We start from the raw sequence: 10,149 nt of genomic DNA on the forward strand, positions 1-10,149 counted from the left end.
TCGGGAATTCCTTGGGAATCCTTGCCAAGTCCTTGTCCAGGCAAGTATCCGTTCTTGGTGAGCATGTAGGCTACCTTCTTCATTTCTCGGGGAAACGTTTCGACATTGGCAATCTCCAATGCTTGGAAGGCGGTCTCTAGAGCTTCCTCTGCTGCATCCACATAAGGTATGGCAGATGGCTTGCTGATGAGTATGTCATCTTCGGCTTGTACGGTCACCAGCTTGTCACCCACTATGAATTTGACTTTCTGGTGGAGCGTAGAGGGAACAACTTTCGCATCGTGAATCCAAGGTCAGCCGAGGAGACAGTTGTACGCGAGAGTAATGTCCATCACTTGAAATTCGACATTAAAGACGGTGGGTCCAATTTGGATTGGAAGATTGATTTCTCCCACCACTTCTCTTTTAGAACCGTCGAAAGCTCGAACGATCATGTTGCTCGGGCACATTTGGATTCCCTTGATTGCCACTTGATCAAGCGTTCTTTTTGGCATCACATTCAAGGAAGATCCATTATCCACCAAGACTTTAGCGATGTGATATTCCTTGCACTTTACAGAGATGTGCAAGGGCTTGTTGTGATTCGGTCCCTCAGCGGGGATTTCTTCATCGGTGAAAATGAGGTGATCATTAGCCGTGATGTGACTAACAATCCCCTCAAACTTGTCTTGGGAGATAGTGTGCGACACGTACGCCTCGTTCAAGACTTTCAACAGAGCTTGCCGATGCGGTTCGGAGCTTAGGATCAACGACAATAGAGTAATCTTTGCTGGCGTCCTATGAAGTTGATCCACGATGGAGTACTCGCTCTGTCGGATATATTTTAACAGCTCGTCAGTCTCCTCCTCGGATTCTTTATTTTCCTCGGTTTTCTCTTTTTCTTTTTCCTTTCCTTTATTCTTGGGAGCTTTATCATGAAGATCTTCGGGAGTGTAGATCCTGCCACTCCTAGTCATGCCCCCAAGTCCAGCGATGTTAGAGATATCGCTGTCGGCAGAAGAATGGATGTCGTATATCCATGGCACAGCCTTATTCGATTCGTAGGGAAAAGGTCTTGGAGCAGTGATCTTCAACGGTGTCGGACCTTTCCCTTTATTCGTCTTGATTACCAACAACGGAGTTGATGTGCGTTCGCTTGGCGCGGTTGTTGGCTTACACTTAATAACAAACGGCGTGCGATCCATTCTTAACATACGCATCGATTAATCCTTTCTTTTTATTAATGTTATTAATGAATTACTAGGAGAGATGTATGCAAATGAATGACTATGAAATGCATGATATGAGATGATGGTGTTGAATATGCATGCATTGTGTTTATTCAACTAAGCATTATCATGTTTTCAGGATGTTCCTAAGATGATGCATGATATTGCTTGGTTTGGATAAATAACTATTTTTTTTTTTTTGGAATTTTGTTTTTTGTATTTTTTGGGTGAAAAGGGAAACTACCTACATGAATGTGATGAGGGTAGATGTTAACACCATGTAATGGAAGATTCTTATTCCTATTTATTCTTATTCTAAAAGGGGAATGTTGTATGTTTAAAGAATGCAATGTATGCTCAAACAATGTCATATAAATAATGCACAAACAATTCACTCATCTACGAACAGTCATGAGCGAATCACGAGGTAGGGGTATCCTGCAGACAAGTGCATATTCAAGGAGGTTCTAACTGTTCTCACCGGTCTAAGGCCCCCAAGGTGCCCCTATTATAGGGACCCAATCCCTCTCGTCGTAAGTCGATGGAAAGCTCCAACGTACTGTGGGACTTGAGTTCATGGTTTTCACCTTGAGTGATGCTTTCCGACAACGGTCTACGGGCACCTATAGACCCATTCGACAACCGGCCGTACTAACATCCACTCCCTATGGCTTTCCACTCATGCCCCCGGGTATAGAGGGAACTGTTGTGTGCAAAGGTTCGTGTGCAGTTTATATTTCAAACAATTGCAAAAATTTAAACATCCAACAGTTATTAAAGCCAATTAGGTAAAACATATTATCATACAAGCGAGGGGTAATGAAGCAATTTTAAACTATCATTTTAGAAATAATCCATCACTAAATGGGACATTGGCATTCGCGACGATGGTTGGACTCTTTTTAGTTTTGAAAAATGATGGATTGTTAGAACGACTTATTCTCAAACTGAGACCTCATCGAACTAACAATTTTATTAAATGATTCTCACCAATCCGTGTTAATCCCAAACGGGACCCTCCATGGATTAGTGGTTTTCGCAAAAAGGGGTTCTTGGAGTCGCCACCAATGTTTTACTCAAAACATTGGAAAAAGAAATAAGGCAATTGATTTTCGCAAATCAACTTTGGCCATTACAACCAGAGTTGGGTAAGGGAGTCGATTACGTGTGGGGAAGGTGTTAGCACCCCACAACGCCCCTTTCGGGTTCCCTATGACGGATCATTTCATAAATAATAGCGTAAAATTACTAAACTACCCCTATTTATTAGAACGATTATAAGTAAACTATCTACATGATGAAAGCTTTAAACGTGCAATGCAACAATCAAAAAGCGATAAATGAAAGCGGTAAAAGAAAGGATTTGGAAAGAAACCTTCGAAGCGGGCTTTTATATATATTCAAAAAGGAGTTAGGAGGCTTTTTGGCGTTCCTTCCCACTACACGTTCGCTTGCTCCTTTCCCTAAAATAAATATAAACTATGGAAATCAAAGAGATTTCCCTTCGACTTGTTCGAGTCTCAAGCTGAAGGCTCGTGAACTCAAGAACTTAGTCGGATTAGCTCTCGGAGAGATTTCTAGGGCAGAGAATAGCTCCAAAACCCAAGAATACTCAGCAAGAGGGTGGAGAAATGATCCAAATGTGTGTAAGGACGAGCCAATGACGTCCTATTTATAGGATTGAGGCGCAGTACGGCCTAAGAAGTCAATACAGCCCGTACTGAGTTTTTGAACTAAAGTACGGCCGTACTGAATTCAGTACGGCCGTACTGAAGTTCAAAAACTTCAGTACGGCCGTATTGATTTCATTATGGCCGTATTGTAGTTCAAATGGCTTAGTACGGCCGTACTGAACCTCTAGGAGGGCGTATTGAGCTTCAATCCTCACACACCCTTATTCTAAGCTACTCTAAGACTTCTAGACCTACAAAGAGTCATCCTAGGGTCTTCCAGGAGTCCTTCCGGCTGACTTTCCTTCGGTCTTCGAGAGTCTTTGAGTCTTATTTCCGACCCGGACAATTTTAGGGGTCTACAATAACCAACACAAATGCACAACATAACATGTAATTGGTTTACTGTTCATTGGTTCTCTCTAATTCTTCAGCTGACATACTTGCTACACCTGGAAAGACTAATAACCAACACAAATGCACAACATAACATGTAATTGGTTTACTGTTCATTGGTTCTCTGTAATTCTTCAGCTGACTTACTTGCTACACCTGGGAAGACTAATAACCAACACAAATGCACAACATAACATGTAATTGGTTTACTGTTCATTGGTTCTCTCTAATTCTTCAGCTAACTTGCTTGCTACACCTGGGGAGACAAATAACCAACACAAATGCACAACATAACATGTAATTGGTTTACTGTTCATTGCTTCTCTCTAATTCTTCAGCTGACTTACTTGCTACACCTGGAAAGACTAATAACCAACACAAATGCACAACATAACATGTAATTGGTTTACTCTTCATTGGTTCTCTCTAATTCTTCAGCTGACTTGCTTGCTTCACCTGGGGAGACAAATAACCAACACAAATGCATAACATAACATGTAATTGGTTTACTCTTCATTGGTTCTCTCTAATTCTTCAGCTGACTTGCTTGCTACACCTGGGGAGACTAATAACCAACACAAATGCACAACATAACATGTAATTGGTTTACTGTTCATTGGTTCTCTCTAATTCTTCAGCTGACTTACTTGATACACCTGAGGAGACTAATAACCAACACAAATGCACAACATAACATGTAATTGGTTTACTGTTCATTGGTTCTCTCTAATTCTGCAGCTGACTTGCTTGCTACACCTGGGAGACTAATAACCAACACAAATGCACAACATAACATGTAATTGGTTTACTGTTCATTGGTTCTCTCTAATCCTCCAGCTGACTTACTTCCTACACCTGGGGAGACTAATAACCAACACAAATGCACAACATAACATGTAACTGGTTTACTGTTCATTGGTTCTCTCTAACTCTTCAGCTGACTTACTTGATACACCTGGGGAGACAAATAACTAACACAAATGCACAACATAACATGTAATTGGTTTATTGTTCATTGGTTCTCTGTAATTCATCAGCTGACTTACTTACTACACCTGGGCAGACTAATAACCAACACAAATGCACAACATAACATGTCATTGGTTTACTGTTCATTGGTTCTCTCTAATTCTTCAAGTGACTTGCTTGCTACACCTGGGGAGACAAATAACCAACACAAATGCACAACATAACATGTAATTGGTTTACTGTTCATTGGTTCTATCTAATTCTTCAACTAACTTGCTTGCTACACCTGGAGAGACTAATAACCAACACAAATGCACAACATCACATGTAATTGTCGTACTGTTCATATGTTTTCTCTAAGTCTTCAGCTGACTTACTTGCTACACCTGGGTAGACTAATAACCAACACAAATGCACAACATAACATGTAATTGGTTTACTGTTCATTGGTTTTATCTAAGTCTTCAGCTGACTTACTTGCTACACCTGGGCAGACTAATAACCAACATAAATGCACAACATAACATGTAATTGGTTTACTGTTCATTGGTTCTCTCTAATTCTTCAGCTGACTTGCTTGCTACACCTGGGGAGACTAATAACCAACACAAATGCACAACATAACATGTAATTGGTTTACTGTTCATTGGTTCTCTCTAATTCTTCAGCTGACTTGCTTGCTACACCTGGGGAGATAAATAACCAACACAAATGCACAACATAACATGTAATTGGTTTACTGTTCATTGGTTCTCTCTAATTCTTCAGCTGACTTGCTTGCTACACCTGGGGAGATAAATAACCAACACAAATGCACAACATAACATGTAATTGGTTTACTGTTCATTGGTTCTCTATAATTCTTCAGCTGACTTACTTGCTACACTTGGAAAGACTAATAACCAACACAAATGCACAACATAACATGTAATTGGTTTACTGTTCATTGGTTTTCTCTAAGTCTTCAGCTGACTTACTTGCTACACCTGGGCCGACTAATAACCAACACAAATGCACAAGATAACATGTAATTGGTTAACTGTTCATTGGTTCTCTCTAATTCTTCTGCTGACTTGCTTGCTACACATGGGGAGACTAATAACCAACACAAATGCACAACATAACATGTAATTGGTTTACTGTTCATTGGTTCTCTCTAATTCTTCAGTTGACTTACTTGCTACACCTGGGTAGACTAATAACCAACACAAATGCACAACATAACATGTAATTGGTTTACTGTTCATTGGTTCTCTCTAATTCTTCAGCTGACTTACTTGCTACACCTGGGCAGACTAATAACCAACACAAATGCACAACATAACATGTAATTGGTTTACTGTTCATTGGTTCTCTCTAATTCTTCAAGTGACTTACTTGCTACACCTGGGCAGACCAATAACCAACACAAATGCACAACATAACATGTAACTGGTTTACTATTCATTAGTTCTCTCTAATTCTTTAGCTGACTTACTTGCTACACCTGGGGAGACTAATCAACAACACAAATGCACAACATAACATGTAATTGGTTTACTGTTCATTGGTTCTCTCTAATTCTCAAGCTGACTTACTTGCTACACCTGGGGAGACTAATAACCAACACAAATGCACAACATAACATGTAATTGGTTTACTGTTCATTGGTTCTCTCTAATTCTTCACCTGACTTACTTGCTACACCTGGGCAGACCAATAACCAACACAAATGCACAACATAACATGTAACTGGTTTACTGTTCATTGGTTCTCTCTAATTCTTCAGCTGACTTACTTGCTACACCTGGGGAGACTAATAACCAACACAAATGCACAACATAACATGTAATTGGTTTACTGTTCATTGGTTCTCTCTAATTCTCCAGCTGACTTACCTGCTACACCTGGGGAGACTAATAACCAACACAAATGCACATCATAACATGAAATTGGTTTACTGTTCATTGGTTCTCTCTAATTCTTCAAGTGACTTGCTTGCTACACCTGGGGAGACTAATAACCAACACAAATGCACAACATAACATGTAATTGGTTTATTGTTCATTGGTTCTCTCTAATTCTTTAGCTGACTTACTTGATACACTTGGGGAGACTAATAACCAACACAAATGCACAACATAACATGTAATTGGTTTACTGTTCATTGGTTCTCTGTAATTCTTCAGCTGACTTACTTGCTACACCTGGGAAGACTAATAACCAACACAAATGCTCAACATAACATGTAATTGGTTTACTGTTCATTGGTTCTCTCTAAGTCTTCAGCTGACTTACTAGCTACACCTGGGGAGACTAATAACCAACACAAATGCACAACATAACATGTAATTAGTTTACTGTTCATTGGTTCTCTCTAATTCTTCAGCTGAATTACTTGTTACACCTGGGGAGACTAATAACCAACACAAATGCACAACATAACATTTAATTGGTTTACTGTTCATTGGTTCTCTCTAATTCTTCAGCTGACTTACTTGCTACACCTAGAGAGACTAATAACCAACACAAATGCACAACATCACATGTAATTGTCGTACTGTTCATATGTTTTCTCTAAGTCTTCAGCTGACTTACTTGCTACACCTGGGTAGACTAATAACCAACACAAATGCACAACATAACATGTAATTGGTTTACTGTTCATTGGTTTTATCTAAGTCTTCAGCTGACTTACTTGCTACACCTGGGCAGACTAATAACCAACATAAATGCACAACATAACATGTAATTAGTTTACTGTTCATTGGTTCTCTCTAATTCTTCAAGTGACTTGCTTGCTACACCTGGGGAGACAAATAACCAACACAAATGCACAACATAACATGTAATAGGTTTACTGTTCATTGGTTCTATCTAATTCTTCAACTAACTTGCTTGCTACACCTGGAGAGACTAATAACCAACACAAATGCACAACATCACATGTAATTGTCGTACTGTTCATATGTTTTCTCTAAGTCTTCAGCTGACTTACTTGCTACACCTGGGTAGACTAATAACCAACACAAATGCACAACATAACATGTAATTGGTTTACTGTTCATTGGTTTTATCTAAGTCTTCAGCTGACTTACTTGCTACACCTGGGCAGACTAATAACCAACATAAATGCACAACATAACATGTAATTGGTTTACTGTTCATTGGTTCTCTCTAATTCTTCAGCTGACTTGCTTGCTACACCTGGGGAGACTAATAACCAACACAAATGCACAACATAACATGTAATTGGTTTACTGTTCATTGGTTCTCTCTAATTCTTCAGCTGACTTGCTTGCTACACCTGGGGAGATAAATAACCAACACAAATGCACAACATAACATGTAATTGGTTTACTGTTCATTGGTTCTCTCTAATTCTTCAGCTGACTTGCTTGCTACACCTGGGGAGATAAATAACCAACAAAAATGCACAACATAACATGTAATTGGTTTACTGTTCATTGGTTCTCTATAATTCTTCAGCTGACTTACTTGCTACACTTGGAAAGACTAATAACCAACACAAATGCACAACATAACATGTAATTGGTTTACTGTTCATTGGTTTTCTCTAAGTCTTCAGCTGACTTACTTGCTACACCTGGGCCGACTAATAACCAACACAAATGCACAAGATAACATGTAATTGGTTAACTGTTCATTGGTTCTGTCTAATTCTTCTGCTGACTTGCTTGCTACACATGGGGAGACTAATAACCAACACAAATGCACAACATAACATGTAATTGGTTTACTGTTCATTGGTTCTCTCTAATTCTTCAGTTGACTTACTTGCTACACCTGGGTAGACTAATAACCAACACAAATGCACAACATAACATGTAATTGGTTTACTGTTCATTGGTTGTCTCTAATTCTTCAGCTGACTTACTTGCTACACCTGGGCAGACTAATAACCAACACAAATGCACAACATAACATGTAATTGGTTTACTGTTCATTGGTTCTCTCTAATTCTTCAAGTGACTTACTTGCTACACCTGGGCAGACCAATAACCAACACAAATGCACAACATAACATGTAACTGGTTTACTATTCATTGGTTCTCTCTAATTCTTTAGCTGACTTACTTGCTACACCTGGGGAGACTAATCAACAACACAAATGCACAACATAACATGTAATTGGTTTACTGTTCATTGGTTCTCTCTAATTCTCAAGCTGACTTACTTGCTACACCTGGGGAGACTAATAACCAACACAAATGCACAACATAACATGTAATTGGTTTACTGTTCATTGGTTCTCTCTAATTCTTCACCTGACTTACTTGCTACACCTGGGCAGACCAATAACCAACACAAATGCACAACATAACATGTAACTGGTTTACTGTTCATTGGTTCTCTCTAATTCTTCAGCTGACTTACTTGCTACACCTGGGGAGACTAATAACCAACACAAATGCACAACATAACATGTAATTGGTTTACTGTTCATTGGTTCTCTCTAATTCTCCAGCTGACTTACTTGCTACACCTGGGGAGACTAATAACCAACACAAATGCACATCATAACATGAAATTGGTTTACTGTTCATTGGTTCTCTCTAATTCTTCAAGTGACTTGCTTGCTACACCTGGGGAGACTAATAACCAACACAAATGCACAACATAACATGTAATTGGTTTATTGTTCATTGGTTCTCTCTAATTCTTCAGCTGACTTACTTGATACACTTGGGGAGACTAATAACCAACACAAATGCACAACATAACATGTAATTGGTTTACTGTTCATTGGTTCTCTGTAATTCTTCAGCTGACTTACTTGCTACACCTGGGAAGACTAATAACCAACACAAATGCTCAACATAACATGTAATTGGTTTACTGTTCATTGGTTCTCTCTAAGTCTTCAGCTGACTTACTAGCTACACCTGGGGAGACTAATAACCAACACAAATGCACAACATAACATGTAATTAGTTTACTGTTCATTGGTTCTCTCTAATTCTTCAGCTGAATTACTTGTTACACCTGGGGAGACTAATAACCAACACAAATGCACAACATAACATTTAATTGGTTTACTGTTCATTGGTTCTCTCTAATTCTTCAGCTGACTTACTTGCTACACCTGGGGAGACTAATAACCAACATAGATGCACAACATAACATGTAATTGGTTTACTATTCATTGGTTTTCTCTAAGTCTTCAGCTGACTTTCTTGCTACACCTGGGCAGACTAATAACCAACACAAATGCACAACATAACATATAATTGGTTTACTGTTCATTGGTTCTCTCTAATTCTTCAGCTGACTTGCTTGCTACACTTAGGGAGACAAATAACCAACACAAATGCACAACATAACATGTAATTCGTTTACCGTTCATTGCTTCTCTCTAATTCTTCAGGTGACATACTTGCTACACCTGCAAAGACTAATAACCAACAGAAATGCACAACATAACATGTAATTGGTTTACTGTTCATTGGTTCTCTGTAATTCTTCAGCTGACTTACTTGCTACACCTGGGAAGACTAATAACCAACACAAATGCACAACATAACATGTAATTGGTTTACTGTTCATTGGTTCTCTCTAATTCTTCAGCTGACTTGCTTGCTACACCTGGGGAGATAAATAACCAACACAAATGCACAACATAACATGTAATTGGTTTACTGTTCATTGGTTCTCTCTAATTCTTCAGCTGACTTGCTTGCTACACCTGGGGAGATAAATAACCAACACAAATGCACAACATAACATGTAATTGGTTTACTGTTCATTGGTTCTCTATAATTCTTCAGCTGACTTACTTGCTACACTTGGAAAGACTAATAACCAACACAAATGCACAACATAACATGTAATTGGTTTACTGTTCATTGGTTTTCTCTAAGTCTTCAGCTGACTTACTTGCTACACCTGGGCCGACTAATAACCAA

The sequence above is a fragment of the Cajanus cajan genome, chromosome 8 (assembly GCF_000230855.2).
Source record: "Cajanus cajan strain Asha chromosome 8, NIPB_CcT2T_4, whole genome shotgun sequence".
In the NCBI taxonomy this organism is placed as follows: domain Eukaryota; kingdom Viridiplantae; phylum Streptophyta; class Magnoliopsida; order Fabales; family Fabaceae; genus Cajanus; species Cajanus cajan.